Here is a 25,435-nt window from a genome sequence, read left to right as displayed (position 1 = left end):
GCTTCGAGATCATCCCCCCAGACACTTATGTCACGGTTTTGCTCGGTGATTTCAATTTGGCTTGCACTTGCCCCGTAGTCTACAACTCTGGAACTGTAAGTGGAAGCCCCGAATGGAATGAGCACCTCCAGATTCCCCTAGCCTACCCGGTCTTCAAAGCAGAGCTCCACTTCAACCTGCAGTACAATGAGAAGTTTAACTCGAAGTCGATAGGAACAACTTCTGTCTCGGTCCAGCAAATCGTAACTGGCGAAACTATCAGCCATTGGTGCCCGTGTACCGGTAAACAAACGAAACCCGATGTCGCCACCTTCATTAAAGTGAAATTCACTAACTGTGAGGACATTCCGTTGTACCAGTATGGTTTTGCGTCTGATCCGAATAATTTTGGAGTTAAGGATTGTCGCTTCCCAGTTCGGAAAGGCGGGGTCTGTGACGCTGTATCAAGACACGCATGTGCCAGACTTGCTGCAAGAGATTAAGTTACAAGACGGGAAGGTGTTTGAGCACGAAAAATGTTGGGAGGATATGTGCCATGCAATATTGGAGGCATAAAAAGTGGCGTACATTGTTGGGTGGTCCTTTTACCATAAGGTGAAGCTGGTGAGAGAGCCGACAAGGCCATTGCCTAGTGCTGGGAATTTGAACGTACTTGGGGGATTTGCTCAAGCACAAGTCGAAGCAGGGCGTTCGAGTTTTGCTTTTGCTTTGGAACGATGTGGTATGAGCTTACAGTGAATTGGCATTTAAATTTTTTAGTTTTTTGGATAAGATAAATAATATAATCTATATTCTATATATATATATATATATATAAAACCGAAACTTTTGAAACTCTCACAAATTTCCACGTCAGCACAATATTAAAAAAAAACATAAATAAAAATAAATAAATAAATAAACAAAGAAAAACCTTTCCTAAAACCCGATAAAAACCCAAGTATAAAAAAACATAAGCACCAAGAAAGCTCTGCTGTTCCTCTCTGTTCTCTTTTTCTCTACCTTCTCCTTCCCCAAAACCCAACACTGAAAATCAATCCTGCCTAGAAGCCATCCCCACGCTGTCAGGTCTGAGATAGAAAGAAGGCATCACCAACCATATGGCTCCGGTATGCCTCTTTATCTCTCTCTCTCTCTCTTTGTGGGTAGCTCTGTTAATGGTTTTAAAAAGTGAGATTGTTTGGCTTTTTGTATATACAGAGGGATCAGAAAGATGAAGGATTCGTTGCCTTCGCAAGTTCTGAATGAGAAGCTGCCACGGTTTTTGCAGAAGTGTGCACAGACCTTCGATTCCGATCGCCGTTACAAAAACGACTTACGGTACCTCCGCGTTTGGTTACGGTTGGTATTTTACTAATCCATCGCTTTTTTTTTTCGTTTCCTTCTTGATGATTTCGATTCTGGGTCGTTGGGTTTCTTAGAAGTTGTTTGGATGCGCTTTAGATATTTTTGGTTATCCAAATGTTGAGAATTTATTCATTTATTTTAGTGTGTAGATGGGTTTTTGTGGATGGTCTGAGAGCGTTTTTTTTTTTTTTTTTTTTTTTACATTTTCTTATTGTTGATTTTGATGCTGGGTTATTCGGTTTTTGTTCAATTTCATAGCCTTTATATGATGAGGATATAATGTCTGTGAACTTTATAAGTGATTTTTGTTATGATAAGTAGAAAAGTTGGAAGCACTACTCTGATTTGGATACATTTTCATTGGTCCTTTTACATTTGAATTGGATTCGTGTACGAAATGAAGGATACTTCTCACTGATAATTTGGTAGCTCTATCACAAGAAATTGTCAATAAATGAGGTCCAAGTTATGTAGGGGGGACTAATGTCATATATGCATTGCAATGCTATAGGGAATGCAAGATTAACCTTCTCTCAGCAGTGAAAGATATAAAAGAAACAGATACTACAAAAAAATTATGGAAATTTCAAAGTACAGCCGATCTGGTAAAGCAGAACATTGTGAAAATTAGTGATCTACAGATCAGACATAGCAGTCAACTTTCTCTAGGTAACTTTACTTAAAAGACTATTAAAACCCAAATTTATGTAGAAATATAGCTTATGAACAAATAACAAATGAATGGGATGTAAAGTAAACAAAACAATTCTAAGGAAATCTGGGATAGTGACTAATGAAGTAGTTGGACCACTTAAAAAAACAAATTAGTATTCCAAAGTAGTAACATGATCCTCATCCTGAGGCAAAAGAGAAGACCACTTCTGGTCCTTTATTTTAGAAATAAAATGAGGGTCCAACAAGTAAAAAAACACAAAGTATAAGAAACTCAGACATTCTGAATTTGCAGGTTTGGTGCTATACAAATCCAAGAAAAGGCATGATTTTTTTTTTTTTTTTTTTTGGTATAGGTAATAGAAGTTTTATAGAAAAGGCATCTAAATATATTCTCTAAAAAATGGGCCATGAACATAAGAATTGTTATCCAAAGATCTCTGTTTAAACCTGCCTTCATGTACCTCCCTGCTTGCCTCATGAGCCAAACCGGGGGTCTTTCAACATCTTCCCCACGAACAGCATTAAGCAACAATGGTTCAGCAGCAGTGCTAATTTTTGGTTCTGCCACAGTCCCTACATAGGATTTTCTTCAATTAGAAATACTCATGGACTAGAAGCATATCCCAATGAATTGTAACTCAAATCAAATGACACTTCCTCTTCTCGTGATTTTTGATAAAATCACGTTTCTATGCACCAATTCTTTTGGCTTTTCTTCATTGATAAAGTGGGCTACATCTTCCATTATATCTACGTCTTGCTATTTTCCCAGAAACATATATTTGCTAAATGAGCTTCTATTTGTTTCAAAGGAAAATTATTTATTTTCAACAAAAACAATTGTTTAACAACTTGCTCTGTTGGGTTAAATTGTTGTAATTGGCTGCATATACTTTCATTCATAAGAGATGTTTAATTCAAGGGCTTTTCACCCCTGAGGGGCTAAGTAGTTTACTTAGCACCCTGTTACTATGATTGACAAAAGAATCATAGTGACTAACCATCTTTAATCTTGCTGTTTGCAGCATCACAAATGCACAATGTTAATATTTCATGAAGGTCATTAAAATGGAAATTAGCTGGTGTCATCTCATCATATACATATAATAAATGCAAAAAAGCTGCATTTGTTGGGTTTTCTTTGGTTTTCAATGCAACTGAGCAATTGTAGCAGGTAGTTGTGGATAAAGAGGTTGAACATGACCTAGGTGCTCTAGGAGGGTGCCTATTTTTTTCCTTTTGTATTCATAAAAGGATTTAAATTCTAAACATCTAAAGTTTTTGATGGTGTGATTTGTTTCCAATCTAAATTCCAGACCAAAAGGATTCTAATTTTGTTGGCAAAGTTCTGCCTCCTTTGCCTTCCTTTTTGCAAAAAAATTTTGTTGAGAATAATAACTCCTATGAAGCTGAAGCTCCAGTTGTTTCCAATTGATGATGGTACTCACAAAATGGTGAGAGATTAAAAAAAAAAAAAAAATTCTACTTTGATAAGTGAGATTTAAAGCTAAAAAAAAAATAAAAAAACTTAAAAGAGTAGCATAATCCTCACATGAGGCTCTTTTTTTTGTGTGAATATTGTTACTTTTTACTTGATTTGGTTGTTTGTAGTTCTTTTGGGCTCTTTTATATATATTACTGTGAATGATGCTTTGATGAACATTTTGTTTCATTCTTTTTATTTTCTTTTAGGTTTGGGAAGCGTTGTAGACTTTGCATTTTCTTTTCTTTTTTTCAGCTAAATTGAAGTAATTTCCTATTTGTAGTCAGAAATTTCTGAGGTGTTGGTCTTTCTTTCCTCAAGCAAATGAGTTAGGCTGCTTATATTTTGTACAAATGTAACTTTTTCTTGAAACCACCAATTGACAATTTTCATTCTTAAAAATTTTAACTTGCAAGGGATGGGATAAAGGAGGAGGATGCTTGCGTCAAGACCATCAGGTGGAATACTCTCATGGAATTGAGCAATCGAGATAACTCTTGCAGCTACTATTGGCTTGCAAGAAGGAATGGGAGGACCTGCATTTTTATTTTTTTTTATAGTAGTGGTTTATCCTAAGAGTTTAGTTTGATTTGCATTTTGTTTGCACCCCATTAAGTTGAAATGTTCCCTCAAACATTACTATCTTAGCTTTAAGATAAAGATAGACCTAACATTATTAGTTACTATTGCTATATAATTTTTTTTCAATGCCCTGTTGTAGTAATTGTGGAAATTGTTAACAGATGAATAAAGCATTTAGAGTGTGCAACAATTTGATATAGAAAATCTAATGTTTAGTAAGCATTTGGTTCCAAGAACACTAAAGCCAAGACTGTGAAGTAGTTGCATGTTTTTTGGGACTGTTTGCTTTTCAAGCTTTATGTCAATTGGGCAAGAAAAACTCCAATCCTCTAATACAACCTTAACTAAAAGATAAATGCTATAAATTTGTAAAGTTATTATAAAATGTGATAAAAGTTAGATTTTCTGAACCTCTAAGAACAACTTTTCACAGTTAGATTTTACACAAACTCCTTTATGATCCTAACACATTATGCCATTAAGAAAAAAAAGTTTAAGATGTTATAAAACTATAGATTTACTATTTAAAATAATGTTATACCCTTTTTTTTTATAATTTTAATAAAATATTAATCTATTACGTCTGTTACACGATGATTGTTTTTTTATCATTAGACCTAAACTTTAAAAGAATAAAAGAAAGAATATATTTAATAGAACAAAAAGACGGATTAAATTTATTTTCTAATAGCTTTCCCATGCATCGCACGGGTTAGCGACTAGTTTCAACTTATTAGCGTCCGAACTTTAAATTTTCTACATTGTTATGTCTATAATTTTTTTTTTTTTTTTTTTTTATTGTTGTTATTATTGCAGTGCTTTAACTTCAACATTTCTTTCTAGACGAAGCTTCCGACCTTCGTTGACTATGAATTACCGTTAAATATAGTAAAGTAGGGTCATATCATATATGTGAATAGTTATAGGCTTATAGCTGATAAAAAAAAATAAAAATAAAATAGTTATAATTTATTTTATAGACAAAACAAACAGAATGACCAATTTAATCTTAATGTTAAAAAGTTTAAGGACAAAAAATAAATTTAAGGACAAAAATATATTTTAGCTATTTTCACTTGAATTGCCAGTCATTTTTCATTAGACTTTCAATTTTTAAAATCAAGTCAATTTCATCATTTAGTTTTCTCTTTGCTTTATTTCTAAAGGAATTAGCCGATGAGGTAAATGGAGCACACCTAGGAAGAACAAATACTTTATTTAGTATGTCGTACCCGTGTTAGACACATCAAACACTTTACACTTTTCTGACACTTTCGCATGCATGTCCCAATTGTGTCCTTTTTAAAAAAAAAAATTTAAAAAAAATGCAGGATACAACCAAAACATGAGAACAAGATGAATCGAATACCCTTTCACAAAACAAAGAAAACATTTATACTCTAAATAATAATATTGCATTTGAAAATTAATAAATATCTTTATTCTTGATTTGTATTCTAATTTTTGAAAATCCTTTAATAGTAATTGTGGGGACTATGGCCCAAAATAATGTATTGGGCCTTGGGCCTTGTCCGAGGACACTAACAAGTCCGAGAAGAGAAACATGACTTAAGTGATCTACTTTGAAAGCCCAACCATTGGGAGACAAAGGGAAGAAAGTCTGAGGACGAACTTCTCCTCGGACACGGCAAACCCAAACCAAGTTAATATTCAAGCGGTTGAAGTACGCCCCCTGAACACGTGAAAGAGAAGAAAATTCAAAATATCTAAGGAAAGGTTGCCGCCACCACATTAAATGCATTGCAGCTGCTTTTCTGGCCACATTAATGTGGAGAAGACCCCTGAACAGTGTTGCATTGGTTGCTGCAACTCACAAAGGACTGAAATGGGTGTCTAATGGGATGGGTGCTCAAGTGGAGGTCCAGATGATCAACAAGTGTAAGACTCAGATGATCAGAAAGAGCCTATATAATGTAGAGAAGCCCTCATGAAGTAGAGGAAGAGAAAAGAAGAGGATAATACTGTAGCATACAAAAGAACCCTAATGTTGTGATCTGTACTCATAAATAAAATCCTAAGTCTCTTTGGACAGAGGTCCTTTGACCATAATAGCTTTTATTCTTGTCTGTTTGTTCTTCAATTCCATGCAAGCCATTGTTCAACTCATCTAAACCTAGTTCTTTGACCCATACTCTACAAAATTCATTGTATCAGGCTTTTTGGACCAGGATTCCATACGGTTCGGGCTTAGGCTCCAAACTTTGTCCCTACAATTGGCGCTGTCTGTGGGGAAGAACTTGGGTGTTAGTGAAGCGGTTGAAGTACGCCCCCTGAACACATGAAAGAGAAGAAAACTCAAAATATCTAAGGAAATGCTGCCACCACCACATTAAATGCATAGCTGTTGCTTTTCTGGCCGTATTAATGTGGAGAAGACCCCTGAACGGTGTTACCTTGGTTGCCGCAACTCACAAAGAACTGAAATGGGTGTCTAATGGGATGGGTGCTCAAGTGGAGGTCCAGATGATCAACAAGTGTAAGGCCCAGATGATCAAAAAGAGCTTATATAATGTAGAGAAGCCCCTATGAAGTAGAGGAGGAGAAAAGAAAAAGATAATAATGTAGCATACAAAAAAACCCTAATGTGGTGATCTATACTCATAAATAAAATCCTAAGTCTCCTCGGACAGAGGTCCTTTGACCATAATAGCTTTTATTCTTGTCTGTTTGTTCTTCAATTCCATGCAAGCCATTGCTTAACTAATCTAAACCTAGTTCTTTAACCCATACTCTACAAAATTCATTGTATCGGGCTTTTTGGACCAGGATTCCATACTGTTCGGGCTTGGGCTCCAAACTTTGTCCCTACAATTGGCGCCGTCTATGGGGAAGAACTTGGGTGTTAGTGAGCGCGACGGTTAAACATGGTAAAGTTAGGTCCACACCAAGAAAACCCACGCCAAACCGATCCCCAGCGGACAGAGCCCATTGGGCCTCAACGGCAAAGTAATCCTCCTGACCCTGAGCAAAATCAGGGCAATGAAAGGAATCGAGAGGGGAGTGTACATACTACCCAGACAAGCCAAAGCCATTCCCAAGTAGGTAGTCGCATATCCCAAAGACAAAACAATCGTCAGGCCATGCAGCGAGAGATCGATGACTTGAGAAGGAGATTGTGCCATGCACAATAAAGGCGGTCCCTTTCCAGTTCCGACATATTAATGAGGAGGAGGACGTCAGTTACAGGTAGAGATCAAGAACTCCCCCAAGCGAAACCTTCTCTTATGAAAAAAAGTAGCGTCATGGACGGAGACATAAGAGCCCATCTGGTAAGGGCTTGGGTAATGATGCCATGAATAAAGCTCTGGATCAGATCTCTAAGTCACCTTTCACGCACAAGATAGAAGGGGCTAGACTACCTCGGCGTTTCCACCAACCTACGTTCACTATTTATAATGGCCGAACAGACCCTGTGGAGCATGTGAGCCAATTTAACCAAAGAATTATCATCCATTCTCAAAACGAGGCTTTGATGTGCAAAATTTTCCCGTCCAGTCTAGGACCTGTGGCGATGAGGTGGTTCAACAGCTTGAAAATGAACTCCATAGATTCCTACAAGCAGCTCACCCAAGCCTTTGGCTCTCGTTTCATTACAAACAACAGGGTTCCTCAGCCTTTGAGTTCATTGTTGTCATTGTCCATACGCAAAGGGGAAACTTTAAAAGCGTGCTCGAACAAATATTAGGAAATGTACAACGAGATGGATGGCAACTACGACGACGTCACCATCAGCACGTTTAAAAGCGGTCTCCTCACCGAGCATTATTTAAGGAAATCCCTAACTGGTAAACCTACTACCAGCGTTCGTCAACTTATGGACTGGATTGACAAATACAAAAGGGTGGAAGAGGACCAACTACAAGGGAAAGGAAAGGAAAAGATCATCCCTCACAAGAGGAATGATTTCAGGTCAGAACAATACAACAATAACCATCTGAGAAGAGATTTTGCGGGGCAATCTGGATCAACCAACACGCAAACGGTTAACGCCGTATTCAGAGAACCGGTATAACAGGTTTTGGAGAAAGTCAAGAATGAGCCATTTTTCAAGTGGCCGAAAAAAATGGCCAGAGACTCCTCAAAACGCAATCAGAGTTTGTATTGTCAGTACCACCAAGACCACGGACATACCACTGAAGACTACAGGAACCTATGGAACCACCTGGATCAGTTGGTCCGAGAAGGAAAATTGCGGCACCTGTTACATCCTTCCAGCGATCATCCGGGTCAGGCAAACCAAGAACCCCATAAAAGACATATCTATAAGACCTCCCATGGGTACGATAAATGTCATCCTTGCCTCTCCAGGTAGAACCGGCTCTTTTCCCTCCACGGTAATGTCTGTGGCTCGGCTCTCCACCAAGAACAATAATCGGGAATCCAAAAGGTCTAAGAAGGGAGCCTCACTTGTGCTGGGATTCTCGGACGAGGATAAGATTGGAACCATCCAACCCCATAACGATGCTTTAGTAGTTACACTTAAGATTAGGGGGTTTGATGTGAAAAGAGTACTAGTAGACCAGGGCAGTGCTATGGAAGTAATGTACACTGATCTGTACAAGGGACTGAACCTAAAGCCCAAGGACCTAACAGCATATGACTCCCCTTTGGTAAGTTTCGAAGGGAAGACTGTTACACCAAGGGGACAAATCAAACTGTCCATACAGACCGGCTCAGACGTGGTGGAGGTGGATTTCATCGTGGTCGACGCCTACTCACCGTACACAGCCATAATGGCCAAACTTTGGCTCCATGCCCTAGGAGCCGTTTCTTCTACACTTCACCAGAAGGTAAAATACCCGTCAGAGGGCCGAGTAGAGGAGATTGTAGGAAATCAAGCCATGGCCAGACAATGCATGGTGGCTACCATCTCACGCCAATCCAAGGCAAAATCCTCGACCTCTACAAGAAAGGACTTATAGCAATCAGCCACCTTGGCAATACCCGTTAATGAGCCAGCCGAAGAGGTAAAATGCGAAAATCTAGAAATGGTTATTGTTGACCACGATCTAGAGAGATTCTTTCAAGTCGGCTCGGAATTACCCCTCCGAGGGAGAGAGGAATTGATTGGGTTTCTGAGAGGAAATGTTGACGTATTTGCCTGGGACTCCTATGATGCCCCAGGGGTTGATCCAAATCTCATTTGCCACTACCTAAATGTTAACCCATCCTCTATTCCCAAAAAGCAACCACCCCGACGCCGGTCAAAAAAGCATACCGACGCTGTTAAGGACGAAGTGACAAAACTGAAAAAGGCAGAGGCTATCAAAGAAGTCTTTTACCCCTAGTGGTTAGCGAATACAGTAGTGGTAAAAAAGAAGATTGGGAAGTGGCGAGTTTGCGTAGATTTCATAAACTTGAAAAAGGCGTGCCCAAAAGCATGCCGACGCTGTTAAGGACGAAGTGACAAAACTGAAAAAGGCAGGGGCTATCAAAGAAGTCTTTTACCCCGAGTAGCGAATACAGTAGTGGTAAAAAAGAAGATTGGGAAGTGGCGAGTCTGCGTAGATTTCACAGACTTGAACAAGGCGTGCCCAAAAGACCTATTCCCAATGCCTCGGATAGACTGATTGGTAGACGCAACTGTAGGCCACCCTCGAATGAGCTTCTTGGATGTCTTCCAGGGTTATCATCAAATACCATTGGCCCCAGGAGATCAAGAAAAAACAGCATTCATGACTCCTATTGGAAACTACCACTACAAAGTGATGCCTTTCGGTTTAAAGAATGCAGGGTCTACCTACCAAAGGATGATGACCAAAATGTTTGGACCACAACTAGGCAAGAGTATTGAAGTCTACATAAACGATATGGTAGTAAAGAGTAAAGTGGTATCCGAGTATGTGAGAGATCTCGAAGTCATCTTTGGCATCTTAAGAAAACACAAACTGCGTCTCAATGCCTCTAAGTGCTCATTTGGTGTCGGGTTCGGCAAATTTTTAGGCTATATGGTAACTCACAGGGGAATAGAGGTGAGCCCAGATCAAATCAAAGCAATTCATAACTTACAAGCTCCTCGGAACCCAAAAGAAGTCCAGAAACTCACTGAAATGATCGCGGTATTAAATCGGTTTATTTCCCAATCTGTAGACTGATGCCGCCCTTTCTACCTCCTGATGAACAAATGGAAAAGATTTGAGTGATCCGAGGGCTGTGCCTTAGCCTTCTAGCAACTTAAAGAGTACTTGTCGCGGCCGCCCATAATGTCTAGCCCTGAGACTGACGAAGTTCTATTCGCCTACATAGCAATGGCCCCTCACGCTGTGAGCTTGGTATTAATACAGGTTGACGACGACGTACAACAACCAGTTTACTATGTGAGTAAATCATTACATGAAGCCGAGGTGCGTTACTTACCGCTGGAGAAGGCAATTCTTGCAATAATGCATGCTACACAGAAACTCCCCCACTACTTCCAGGCACACACGGTCATTGTTCTAACCCAACTTCTCCTCAAGTCGGTACTCCGGAGCGCCGATTACACAGGAAGAATTGCCATGTGGAGCACGCTCCTAGGAGCTTTCGATATTAAATACATGCCTCGGACTCCGTCAAGGGCCAAGTTCTCGTTGATTTAATAGCCGAATTTACTGAACCCCCAGTAGAAGCAGTAGCAAAGGAGGAAAACATGAATGGAAAATCGGTTGACACAATCTCTACACAAGGAGTCTTACAGTGGAAAGTCTACGTTGATGACGCGGCAAACCAAAGGGGATCCGGGGTAGGGTTGGTTCTAATATCCCCTAAGAAGATTACCATTGAAAATCATTGAGACTTGGGTTCTCGGCTACAAACAACGAAGTCGAGTATGAGGCTTTATTGCAAGGAATGGCCATGGTGCAGAAAATGGGGGGAAAGGCATTAGAAGTGTTCTCGGATTCTAGACTGGTTGTAGGCCAGGTGAGAGGTGAGTTGGAAGCTAAGGATGTAAGAGTGCAGGAATACCTTGGTCAAATCAAGCGCTTGCAATCAGACTTTGAATTTTTCAACTTGACACACATCTCTAGAAGCGGGAACACACATGCGGATTCATTAGCCACTCTTGCCACTTCCTCGGAGCATGATCTACCTCGAATCATCCTCGTCGAGGATTTGAGCAAGGCAGATGCAACCAAAAAGGACATGGTCCGAATCCATCAAGTCAAAGTAAGTCCGAGTTGGATGGATCCCATAGTGAGTTTTCTCAAGGATGATGTATTACCCGAAGAGAAATCGGAAGCCGAGAAAGTACGAAGAAAAGCTCATCGGTTCTGGCTGTCAGGAGATCACAAGCTGTACAAGCACTCCTATTCTAGGCCATATCTATTATGCGTACACCCAAAAGCATCAGAGATGTTACTCGAAGAACTGCATGAAGGAATTTGCAGGATCCACACAAGAGGAAGATCGCTGGCACACAAAGCCCTCACTCAAGGGTACTGGTGGCCGGGCATGCAGAAAGAGGCCCAAGAATATGTCAAGAAGTGCGACTAATGCCAGAGGTTTGCCCCAAATATCCACCGACCGGGATGAGTCCTTAATCCCCTCTCTAGTCCTTGGCCATTCGCTCAATGGGGCCTAGATATTGTCGACCCTTTCCCGAAAGCAGCAGGAAACAAGCGATACTTGATGGTCGGCACAAATTACTTCACCAAATGGGTCGAAGATGAGCCTCTAACCAACATCAGAAACGTGGATGCAAAGAAATTCATCTGGAGAAACATCATTACACGCTTCGGAATCCCTTGTACCCTCATCTCAGACAACAGCCTTCAATTTGATAGTAAGACCTTCAGGAAATATTGCTGCGACCTGGGTATTATGAACCGATATTCCACTCCGGCCTATCCTCGAGGAAACGGGCAAGCCGAGGCTGTAAATAAGGTCATAGTTAATGGGATAAAAAAGAGATTGGATGATGCAAAGGGAAGATGGGTAGAAGAACTACCACACGTCCTATGGACCTATCGAACTATGCCACGACGGTCAACGGGAGAGACTCATTTTTCTATGACTTACAGGGCCGAGGCTGTACTCCCCTTGGAAACTAGCTTTCCAACGTTGAAAACCGGCACCTTTACCCCAAGTAACAACCACGAATTGCTAGAAAGAAGTTTAGACTTAATTGAGGAGAAAAGAAGATGATAATACTGTAGCATACAAAAGAACCCTAATGTGGCGATCTGTACTCATAAATAAAATCCTAAGTCTCCTTAGATAAAGGTCCTTTGACCATAATAGCTTTTATTCTTGTCTATTTGTTCTTCAATTCCATGCAAGCCATTGCTCAACTCATCTAAACCTAGTTCTTTGACCCATACTCTACAAAATTCATTGTATCGGGCTTTTTGGACCAAGATTCCATACGGTTCGGGCTTGGGCTCCAAACTTTGTCCCTACAGTCATGAATTTACTTTATTATCCATTATTACTCTTAATTTAATAAAAAAATAAATGATTAATAATAAATAGAAAGAAAATATTCATTATTTCTATTAAATTGATATATATATATATATATGTTTAATATTATATGAAAAATAAATGCTTAACTATATATAAAAATATATTTAATAATTAATTAATATACGTAGAGTATTGCTAGAAATACAAAAAAATTTACAAACTACTGATATAGTGAGTGGTTATTAGTAAATGAAAAAGTGATGTTAATGGTAGGTTTAAATAAAAACCAATAAGAAATTGGTTACATCAATAATTTGTAAAATGGTTTATGGCCGTAGCATTACTCATATACATATCCCCGCCATACTCATGTTCTACTTTTTCAAAAATTGTCGTGTCACTGCACCATATTTGTACTTGTACCCGTTCCTGTATTTGTGCTGGTGCTTCGTAAGAGCACACTTTAAATGACTATAATGAAAAAGTTAAATTTTCAAAATCAAGTCAATTTCAACTATTAATTTTAATAAAATGCAAATGTAAAGGAGATCCAAGAATGATCATATATACTAACTTTTAAAATTTGAGGAACTAAATTAATATAATTCAAACACATAATAGCATTAAATCTATATTAATCAATACAATCATTTATTTGAATTTGAATTTAATTAGATAACTTTAGGTATTATACCTAAATTTTTCTCTTACAAAATAATTATTTAACTCGTAGAGCTTTGCATGCAGCTTCGTATGATGGGTACTCATGATGAGAAAACTCAGAATTTTTTCAAGAACTCTTCCGTCCAATGTATACTGTCATCTCGAAGTCAGCTAAACCTTTTCAAATATCTAGACAGAGAACCAGGAATTGTGACTTTGACAAGGAAATTTATGGTATTGATTTTCTACTGAAGATTAATTCAAAACATGCTTAAAATGTGTCATTTTTTTTTCCAATTTTAGAATAAATCAATATTTTATTTTCTTGTATTATTTTTTATTTGAGATAGAATTCTACTATAGTCTAATTTAAGTGTATATGTGTAAAACTTCATTCTAAAGACTTAAACCCCCCTCCCTCCCACAAGCACTTTTACTTATGAAGTGACCATCACACTAAAAGTGTGCAATAATGTAATGTTTTAATATTAGAAAATTGATTACTTGTCATAATTAAAGTTTAATGACCATTTAATTGGACTTAAGAAAGGAAAAACATCTTAATGCATGTCTATGCTTCACTGGCTCCTTCAAATTTCTTTTGTATAGAAATTTATCTTACATGGTAGGTTGCAAATTAGACAAAAAATTGCACTTCTTAGCTTAGAATGAAGCCTGAATTTTATTTCTTAGCTTGATGTATGATTAAGCAAATCAAATTGCTCACAATTATCTTATGGTGTGTATCTTCACTCTTCAGGTCAATAAATTTCTTTGTTCGCATCATCAGAAATGTGTGATTGTGGATACGCAAGCATCTGATGATACAAGGAAGATAACTGCTTTCATTGGAGGTTTAGACCTTCGTAATGGCCGCTATAATACCCCTGAGCATCGACTATTTCGTGATTGTTACACTGTATATCAGAACGATTATTGTAATCCAATACTTCCTATGAGTATTTACTATTTATATCTTGGAGACTTTTATTATCTTTTTAGTAGAATAGGCCATTGCCAAGAGTCCTGTAAACAAATTGTATTCTCTCTATGTGAAGAATCAATGACGGATAATGATTTTATTTGTTGGGGGGAGGGGGGGAATAATTCATTAGCGACACATATGCGCATACATGCACGCAAGTACATGAAACATAATTGATTGATAAAAATCATTCACATTAATAATAAGTTATATATTTTGAGAAACAAACACATACACACACAAGGGAGAGGAAAAGGAGTTGTGTTTATGTATTATGATTTTTTTTTTTTTTTTTTTTTGCTTCTTTTACACGTGAATAAGACACTTTGTGGTTTTTTTTTTTTTTAATTTCAATTTGAATTTATGATTCTAAAGAAAAATATTTTTAGTAGCTAGACAAATGCCGAGTATGGCTCATGTGATTTTTGACCTTTTGGTTAATATAAACCCACAAAATAATCAAAATGTAACTTTTTAAAAAAAAAAAAACTATACTATGAATATATATATATATATATATATATATGCACTTGAATTCAAAGTTTAACTTGAAAACAATAAATTAAAAAAAAAAAAAAAAACTTTAGAGTTTATTATGTGAATAATGCTAAAGATACAAAAAAAATTTATAAACTACTGATGTGGTGAGTGATTATTGGTAAATGAAAATATGACATTAATGCTGGGCCAGACTAGATGAAAACCAATAAGAGGTTGGCCATATCAACATTTTGTAAAAATGTTGTAAAATAATTTGTACCTGTAGTGTAAGGACACGATTCGCAACGAACCACAACAGTGTTGGGTTCGCACGTAAAAAGGCCCAGACAATATCATTTGTAGAGAGTGGGTTTGAAAGGCTAGGCCTTGGTTACCCGGCGGTGGGTTTTTTTGTGGTATTCATACATGTTTAAGGTGTTTTCACCCCTGGAGCCTTTCTCCTGGAGGTGGGTTGGGAGGCCCTTCCTTTTGGCCATTTTTCCCCAGCCCCTCTCTCCAGATTACTCACTTTTTCTTTTATATTTACCTGCGTTCGCTGTCCTTCGTCCACGTGTAGGGTCGACCTTTCCCAGATTGATACTTGTCCCGTCAGTCCAGACCCAAAGTCGTTGGGGGTGGTTGAAAAAGCCGAAGAATACGGCTCTGTTAGGTGCAGAGTATTGTATGGGAAGGGTAGTAAGGGCAGCTTTTCTTAGATATTTTAGATTTTCTTTCAAGTTTGTTCCTATACCGTTTTTGCCCCTCTTCTCGGTGGAACTTTGGGTCTACCGAGGACTAAACTGTCCTCGACTGCATCTCCGGACCATTTTGTGCTTTATATTATTGAGTTTGGACCATAACCCTTTTTGGCTTGGGCCTTAGGACTCCCCATGAGTAAGTGGGCCTGGCCCATAAATTATTGGGCCTCACATGTAGCATTACTCTTATTTTGTATATATCCTTATATGTTATTACTTTAACAAAAAATTTTATTGAGGATGAATAAATTATTGCATTTAAGAATTTGAGCTTCTTTTAATACATAAAGTTTTATGGATAACATAGACATATTTTTCTTTTCTTTTTTAAATAAAATTTGACGTTTAAAAAAGAAAAATATAAAAGAAATCCATAAACTTTGGGGTTGGGGGCATTTAAGTTTTAATACATAAACTTTGACAACTTTGGCAAGAGATGTTAGAAAATTTCACTCCTCAATCCACCACCTTAGTGACTTAGCCAAAAAAGTTCGATGGGAGAGAGCCAGGATTGTCCTTACTCCTTAATCTAATTATCCTTAAAAAATAATATCTTTGTATAAGATTCAAATATTTGTAATAAATAAATAAAATATACATATATTATTCTACCTTTGATTAATATTTTCTAATCACACCTCATGTTTTAAATTTTTTTAATCAGAATCATTTGATTTACAAATGCTTTAGTCACACCACTTTCATCCATTGCGCTTGGAATATTATCATTGGAATATATTCACTATACTTATAAACTAATGCATGTGATGGAAACCTTATGTATGTGCTTATAAATTTATAATATAAATATTGAAAAAATTTCAAGGGCCAAGTGTTATTTAAAAATTAAAATAAATAAATAAAAACCTTATAACCATGCCTATATTAACATTAAAAATAAAAATAAAAATAAAAAGTATACCCCCTCCAAGTGGCTGTGCCACTAATTCACCATCTCCAGGGAGAACTTGGGTTCAAAACCACATCATAGCTCATGTAAGGACTCAATTCGTAACGATCCCAAATTGGTGTATTGGGTTCGAACATTAAAGGCCCAAATAATAAATTTGTAGAGAGTGGGCTAAAAGGCTAGGCCTTGGTCACCGGATAGTTGTTAGTCATGGTGTTCATGATGGTCGCACAGAGGTGAACTGAGTTTGTCCAAGAAGACTTTCTCTCTGGCGCGGCCTGAGCGGCTCCGGTCATTGGACCTCGTCCGAGGAGGTTAATGTTCTTATTATTCCTTTTACCTTCGGTTCCCATGGTTCAAGATTCGATCCTCCTCCTTTGGCGCATGAATTCTTACATTATATAGCCCCTCTCCGTTGATCCTGACCTTCCATCTGTTGATCAGGCAGGTAACTACTCGAGTGCTTGTCCCATCAGCCGTCTTCCCACACTTTTTGTTAGTTGCAATAACCGAAACCACACTGTTCAGGGGTCTTTTCCCATCAATGTGGCCAGGACGTTTGTTGGCGCATTCAATGCGGAGGTGACGTTCTTTCCTTGAACCGCTCCCACACTGTACCCTCATACGAGTTCTATTCTACTCGCCTTTTCTTCTGGGAGCGCTTTGGGGGCTGCCTTTGATGGCGTGTCGTTCTTCCCTTCTAGGCCTTGGGATGCCGAGGACAAGGTCGTCCTCGGCTGCATCTCTAGGCCATTTGGACTTTCGCTGCATGTCCTCGGCAACGACTCTCCTCGGCGCAAGCCTTGGGCCCTAATGAAAAGTGGGCCGGGATCACAAATTCTCTGCCCCCACAGCTCACAAATTGGATCTTTCTTTCTCGTCTCTTCTCAAATAATAGGCAGAAACTCAGCATCCAAGGCTACCATGGCATGATTTATATTGCAAGATAGAAGGGCCTGCTGCGTATGATGTGCTCACTACTTTTGAGCAGCTTTGGGGCAAAGCTGCAAGATGGTCGTCAGGGCTTAAGAAGTGCTGCAAAATCTTTCTTCGTGATTTAATGAACTTAGACATCCCCATGCCGAGTTCTTCCCAATGAATTTCAGATGATGACCCTAAATTTTGGGTTTCCAAGGAAGATGATCTAGAAAACTAGCATGTTCAGGTAAAGTAGTTAGTATGCGCTTCTCAAAGTGAAGCTTATATGATTAGGTTTAATCCCTATTTTTTGTTCTTCACTTTTGTCTCATGTTTTAAAATGGTCCTTAGCATTTCAAATTTGTTATTTTAGTCTTTAACATTTTGAATTTGTGTCAAAATAGTTCCTACCGATGGATTAGGGCCCGTGCAACTTAGGGTATTACATGGGTGCAATTAGCTCCATTCTTCTCACAAAATATTTTAACTTTTAACTTTTTTTATTTAAAGATTGAGACTGAAAGTTTTCAATTCTCAATCTCAACCCTTGAGAGTAATTACATATTAATTGTGCCTAATCTCAATACCCTATAAAAGAGATGTTGCATATACCCACTAAAGGGTATATTTTTTCCTTGAAAGTGAAGGAAGATATTTTTGGTAGCAAGAGTGAAGATATGAGTGAATAGAAAAGGACAGTCATGAATTTCAAATCTTTTTCCTGATCTATCATAATTTTCCACAGCCTTTTTTACTCCCTTAACATCAGACCATCCCAAACCCAAATCAATTTATGAACGGCATGTTACAGACCTCGAAGCAATTGTACCGAAGCATTGCCCTTCATGAAGACTCGTATATCTGATTTATGATAAGCACTATACCACCTTTGAACACGGAAAAATATAAAAGCGACGTAATTATTTTGACACGTCAAAAGGTTTTAAAAAAACTTCCTTTAACAAAGGTCACGTGGCATCACACGAGGCATTCATTCATAATCAAAAATACTATTTTAATATCACTTTATGTCATGTTGGACTTTTCTATGTACTACTCAATGGTAGTGACTATTTTGATACAATATATCAAAAGATTAAGGAGTAAAATGGCACATTTGGACCGTTTTTAAACATAAAACCAAGGTAAGGAGCTTAAATGGGAATTAAACCTATAATTTATTACATATATTCATTTAGTTCTACCTAGTCTTTAGCTGTTCATTCTAGGCAGGTTTTCCGCTCAGTTGATTCAGGGTGTTTGGAAATATTTCCTGCAACTCAGGTTTACTATTTTCTAAGTGATAATGATATATTGATTCTTCATTCACTACTTTTAGTTTTAAATAAGTACAGAGCTAGCTGCTTGCCTTATATTCTGATAGGAAAATTGTTAGTACATTTCACCACACTTTCCATTATGATTTCTCTGCCTTTCACTTCTGTTGTAGAATTTGGTTGTAGAGAAGAGCATTCAATCAGCGTACATCCAGGCAATTAGATCTGCCCAGCATTTTATATACATTGAGAATCAATTTTTTCTTGGATCTTCATATGCATGACAATCTGACAAAGACCCAGGTCATAGACCCAATCTCTACAATTTGTAATATTGTTCTCTACAATGCTCAAACTCAACTGTCCAATGGCTCCTCTATATTCTTTTTTTTTTCTTATTCATCAAACTCTTACTTCAATGACTCTTTTTTGGGTTTGATCAGGTGCCAATAATTTAATTCCAATGGAGCTGGCTTTAAAGATTGCTAGTAAGATTAGAGCAAAGGAGAGATTTGCAGTTTACATTGTCATAACAATGTACCCCGAAGGTACAAGGCGCATAGCCACAGAAGAAATGCTATTTTGGCAGGTAACATTCACAATTCTTTAACCAATTAGCATTTACATTATTTTCCTCCTACTTATTGAACCTTGCATGGTTGTCCAAAACGTTAAATCAAGTAGATAGTAGTTTTCCTTCATGCATGGGGTAATGTAATTACATTTAATCATTGTATTATTAAATTCCATATTATTATCTTGTTCTTTTGCTGTACTCAGAACCAGACAATGCAAATGATGTATGGAATCATAGCACGAGAGTTGAAATCTATGCATCTTGAAGATTCACATCCCCAAGACCATTGACTACCCAGGAGTGAGCACAGCAGTAATATAGAAGCATAAACAATGATAAAATAGTTGATAAGGAAGAGAATAGCAAAATAGATATAGTCAAAATAGATTAAAACAGGGTATGGAATATGAAAACTGAAACAAATAAAATCTTACTTGAAAATACTTCTGTCTTTGATTATACTTGAAAACAAACTGTCTTTCTTACAAGCTTTGAAAATAAACACTGTCTGAAGAGTTACAAGATTACAAAGTAAAATCTGTAAAGGGTTACAAGATTGTCTGTCTGGAAAGGTAAGGTTACAAGATTATCTGTCTGGAGGAAAGGTTACAAGATTACAAAAAGATAAAGTAAAGTACAAAAGTCTTTCGGAGAGGGAAAAGCTAAAAGTCTTTCTGAGGATTGGACCTTGGAATGGAAACTAAAACTTGGACCTTGGAAATGGACCTTAAATTTGAACCTTCAATTTCGGACCTTGTCTTCTGTCTTCGGAGTCTGTCTATTTATAGATGAAATGAACCATGGTAAGTCTTCAAAAGTAACCTGAGTTAAGTAAAGTGAACTCAAGTTATTCTGTCGGTAGAATCTTGAATAGTAAAAGTCTTTTCTGTCACGTGTCTGTTTTCTGTCTTCTTTTTGTCTTTTCTGTCACGGGTCTGTCTTCTGTATTCTGACATCTTATCTTTTGGCAATCTGTCTCTTGTCTTCTTTTTGTCTTTTCTGTCACGGGTCTGTCTTCTGTATTCTGACATCTTATCTTTTGGCAATCTGTCTCTTGTCTTCTTTTTGTATCTATCTGTCGCTTGTCTTCTTTTTGTCTCCTTCTGTCACATGAGTCCTGTAGTTTGGAGAGGATAAAGGAGGATTTCTTCTGTCTGTATCCGTCGGAAACTAATCTGGCGCAAGGGGATAGGGACCTGGCGCAGTGTCTATCTCGTCTGGCAAAGTGTCTATCTTGTCTGTTATTCTGTCTAACCATTTGAATACACTGTCATTTTTGACCCTGTATTCTGAAGGGATATTATCTCTATTGAGACGCCTTCATGCTTTAATTGAAATCTGTAATAAAGATTTCTAATTTTGGCAGGATTTGGTCTGAGAATTTAGCCTTAGAATGGCTATCTTGCTTGCTAGGCAATTGACCGTTAATTTTAAAATTAACTATTTAAAGGTTATTATGAAATGGTAAAATATATAATGAGAAAGGACAAGAATAAACTAAAAGTCATGAACCTATAGTACAAGACAAAAATCCTAGCAAAGGGATAGGAGAAATGATGGAAAGATACGTAGGAACAAAAGAAGGACTTAGAATAGTCAACAAAAGTAAAAAAAAAAAAAAATTTTATATATATATATATACGCATATATATACATGCTTAAGTGTATATATACTTAAGTACTACTGCTACTGGGTAGAATAGTATTATCTACCATTGTAGGAATCTCATCATCTATCACTAAGTCTGCCATTGTAGGAATCTCATCATCACTTTTATCTTTTGAGATGGAAATTTCTTTCAATAAGTGTATATCTTTGGGGAATGGGGGTAGGAGGAACTTAAAGAAAACTTCTATCTTTAAAATATTAGTACATATTCCATTATCTGTCGTGAAGAAAGGGTAGATTAAAGCCAAAAAAGGATTTCCTAATATAACTTTAGAGGACAACTTATCTGTTAAGAAGAAAGGTGTTCTGAACTTGATTCCATTATTATATATGTATGCCTTAGTTAGTTTATTACTTATTTTAAGTCTATCACCATTAGCCTGAGTTAATCTGTCTGTCGTTGATTCATAATACTTAGAGGGTATTAATCCTTCTTGTATGCAATTCATATCAGCACCTGAATCAACAAGGGCAATAACAGTTAATGAAAATTCTTTATGAATTACCAAAGTTATCTCTGTGTACCACTTTTGAAATATCATTCTGTCAATTATATTTAAAAATTCATCTTTATCATCTTCTTTATGAGAACTTTCACCAATATAATTATGTCTGTCAAGAAGAGAGGAGTCTGTTAGAGGTTCATTACAATATTTAATTCTATCTTTTATGCTAATTACCTGCGCAGTTATCTGTTCAACCATGCCTTTTAATATGAAATTTTCTGATTTTAATTTTCTCAGTTCATTTTTTAGGTTATTAATGTCTATCTGTAGGTCTGTCACAGTTATAGGTTTATTGGGTTTAAATCTATCAGTAATTTCAGTAAAATTATAAGTTGACTTATAATCTTTTAGATCTATTTCAAATCTATCAGTTTCAGTTAAAGATTCTTTTAATTTAGATAAATAATCTTTTTTAGATTGTAGGTCTGGAAGTTTATCTATCAAATCCATTATTATGTCTTCTTGTTTTGTTAAGACACATATTTTTAATTTTCTTTTACAATAACAATTATCAGGATTGTTACAGTTACATAATTGAACATTTCTATCATGTGAAGAAACATCTGTAGAGGAGGATGAAGTACTGTTAATATTATCTATCTGGTGAATTTCATTATCTGTTTCATCACTATCTGTCAGTTCTATTATACTTAATAATTTATCCTTTAATTTTCCTGATATATCAAGTTTATTTATCTGTCTTTGAAAGTTACAGTATCTGCTAGTGTGTCCCTTTTTTCCACATTTGAAGCAAGTAATGTCACTTTCCCTACGTCTATCATAGTTCTTTCTTTTGGATTCTTCTTTCTTGTCTTTAGACTTACTTTTATAATATCTTCTATTATTGTTCTTATATCTATCACTTCTGTCATCTTTCTTTTCTTTTCTTCTTTTCCTAGAGGGAGCAATTAATGGATCAAAACCATATTGCTCACAAAAAGTTCCTAACTCTTTTTTAGCAAATCTTTTTTCTTTTTCTATCTGGTTTTTTAGTCTTAAATCATTACATAGCCATAAACCTGTTTTATTAATTGAAGATATTATGTCTCCATATGTTAGGCTAGGATAGTCTATAGTTCCGTCATTATTAACTATATCAAGTCTAACTTTCTGAGCAAAGAAATAGGGTAAACCAGCAATAAATTTTTCTTTCTAATAGGACTGTTGACAATCATTCCTACTTAAAACTTTTGAAATAAAAACATCTTTATACCATCTAAAATCTGAAAGTTGTGGACATCTTAAATTAATTAAAACACCTGAAGCTCTTTCTTTATATTGATTGGGATCACCAACAAAATGTTTGGTTATAGTAAAAATTAAAGTATTAACTGCATCTTGTGAAGGCTGTCTATCTGTCATTATAACACTTCCATCCGTTTCTCTTTTAACTGCTGTCAATATTCCATTTCTGTCATCATTATTTAAATAATGATCCTACCAGCCTTTCAACTGGCCAGTAAAACCAGTGACAATTAAATGAGCTATCTGATGATCCTGTTTTCCATGATTTTTATAAACATTAGTGAGCAAAGTCATTTCATGTAAAAGGTTTATTATTTCATATTCTGACATTCCATCAATATTCCATTCATAAATTAAGTCTGGTGAGTAGGATGAATTAACATAAGTATGTCTTTCTTCAAATTGTAAATCAGGGGGAGTAGGTTTAGGATACCAATTCTTTCTGGGGTATAAATCGTCAATCTTTCCTTTTTTACGATCTTGTGATGAAGATGCTAAAATTAATTTATTAATTCGTAATTTATCTGTAAATTGTGATTCCAAATTATTTATATCTGTCAAATCTGTCAGTTGATTGTCTTCTGATTCTTCATCCTCTGAAGAGTCAGTTCTTCCTTTTGTATTTAATGTTATAATATTCTTATTTTTTAATGGCTCCATATCCTTTGATGATTCTAATTTCATTAAGTCTAATTTTTTATTTATTTCATTAAGTAAATTATCAGTTTTCTCTGTCATGGGTTTCTTTAAAGGTGCTCTAAGGTGAGGAGGTATCTCATGAGGGATAAATAAAGGGGTATTGGACGTGTTTTCTTTTTTTATGGAAGTAGAAGGGGGTATTAGTCTGTCTTCTATATCTTTTAGCTTTTGACCAATAGTTTTTAGATAAGTATTGGTGTAATTGTTTTGTTGAATTATACTATCTAGATTCTTATTATCATCACTTAGACTGGGTCTTTTAATAGGTGTAGCCAAAACTTGGACTCCACTATTTTGACTCAATATAATTGATTCAAACGGTGGATAAGTCTGATACACTTTCTCATGATTTTCTGTCTTTGTCCATGATAATATTTTCTCTATTACACTTATCTTTTTGTTATGATAGTCCAAAAAGTCAAAGAAACTAAAGTGTGTCTGTAAGTCTGTCATCATTTCAAAATACTTAGTTCTTAAATTGTTTCTTTCATGTTCATTATATTCTTCAAAAAATTGGTTCTTTCTGTCATTATTTTCAGGTTTTAAATAATCATATTTTAGTAGTTCTTTATCTAAAACAAATTCTTTAGATAAAACATTAATTTGTCTATCATCTGTAAATCCTAATATATCTGTGTGGGTAGGAGAATCAGGTTGAGGTTGGGGCTGATAAAGAGGTTGGTGAACATTAGGGGTAGGTTGTGTGGTATCTGTCGGATAATAAGCTGGCTCTGTCTGAATAGGGGTTTTTTTAGTATTTATAGGGGGAAGGTGTATAACTGGAGGAAGATTCTGAGGAGGTAAAGGTCTGGAATCAGAGAAAGGTGTCCTAGAGGAAAAGGAGCTTCTAGGGGTAAACATCATTGGGGTCTTTCTGCCTGTAGAACTACTAGGTCTTATGAGACTATCAGTATGTCTGTCATTATTATTAAAAGAAATAATAACTGTACCATCTGTATTTTGGGCTATGAAGTCTGGTTCAGTGTTTTCTATTTTTGGTGTGGGGGTAATAACTTCAAGTTGCCATCTTTCAGGAAGGGTTATATCTTTCAAAGAAACATTGTTCCTGTTTTCATTGTTTTGTTTTTTGTTTTGTCTTTCATATAATTCTTTCAAGCTATCATCATTATTTCTAAAACTATCATCTTTTAACTCTTTCTTTGCCATGTTTCTTTGCTTTACTATGTCTATCACTTTCCCTGTATCTTTACTATTCTGTCGTTCAAACCTTTCTTTCATTCCTTTTTTTATTATTTCTTTATTATTATCTATTAGCTTCTCATATAGAGATTCTTTCTTGTCTGTCTCTATTAGGTTCTTTTGTCTATCTATGTCTAGCTCTGAACTAGAAACTTCTCTATTATTTTGCTTTTCCACTGTTTCTTTCAATTCTTTTAGTCTGTCATTTTCTATAACATTTCTGACACCTTCTATAGTGCTTCTATCTTTTATACATGTTACTCTTTCCTTAATAGGGCCAATTTCTAAATCAGCCCTTCTGTCAATTGTTTTTAACATCTGTAAGTTCTTATCTATAACTTCTTTTGAATTACTATTTATATACCAATTATCTGTCATAATTTCTGTAAAAGATAATCTATGATGGGGTTCAAATTCTATTTCATTTTTATAATGTGAATTTAAAGCTTTCATTCTTTCATAGAGGTCCAAAAAGCTATCATTTTTCTTTTCAACTTTAGTATATATAGTAGATCTGTCAATATTTTCCAAGGACTCCAACTTTCTATTAATTCTGTCTAAAAAACTATTATTGTGTTTATTAGTCTGTCGGTTGATTTTATCATTTGTGAAATTACACCAATTATTTGTGTTACCATTATAGTTATAATTATCAATTTCACTGTCAGAATCAGAATCTGTTTCATATTCTATATCACTATTTGACCAATTATCATCTATATCTTTCATGCTATAACCTTCATCATAATCTATATCATCATAGTCCATGTTTCAATTAGTGTGTGCCTAGCCTAAGTGTGAACAAGCAAACAGATGATGAGCTGATAAATGTATTTATTCTCTTTCTAAACAATTAATAATTACTGGCGGAACTATTACTAACCACTGGTATCCTTGCTATCGGGACCACCTCCTCGGGAAACTCCATTGCGGGACCACCCAAACACACGTCTGTCCGTCGGCTACAACAAAGGGGCTGACCAACGCGAAACTATGGTTTGCCAACGAGTCTGTAGGCTGACCAACGCTAACAAGGAGCAAGTAGTGGCTCTGTA

The 25,435-nt window shown here is 36.3% G+C and overlaps 1 long non-coding RNA gene and 1 pseudogene across 1 annotated transcript; both read left to right on the top strand.

The window, feature by feature from the left end:
• The first annotated feature begins 951 nt into the window (after window positions 1-951).
• On the top strand, window positions 952-4,213 carry LOC126707467 (uncharacterized). Its single transcript, XR_007648963.1, has 3 exons — window positions 952-1,109; window positions 1,201-1,341; window positions 3,922-4,213. It is a non-coding gene; the product is annotated as an uncharacterized LOC126707467 (long non-coding RNA).
• A 9,036-nt stretch (window positions 4,214-13,249) lies between these two features.
• LOC126705114 (phospholipase D delta-like) overlaps window positions 13,250-25,435 on the top strand; it is a 40,631-nt pseudogene continuing 28,445 nt past the window's right edge.

This window comes from Quercus robur, chromosome 11, assembly GCF_932294415.1.
Source record: "Quercus robur chromosome 11, dhQueRobu3.1, whole genome shotgun sequence".
Classification (NCBI taxonomy): Eukaryota; Viridiplantae; Streptophyta; class Magnoliopsida; order Fagales; family Fagaceae; genus Quercus; species Quercus robur.
The sequence above is the reverse complement of the archived record's forward strand: the minus strand, read 5'-3'. Positions and strand labels throughout refer to the sequence as shown.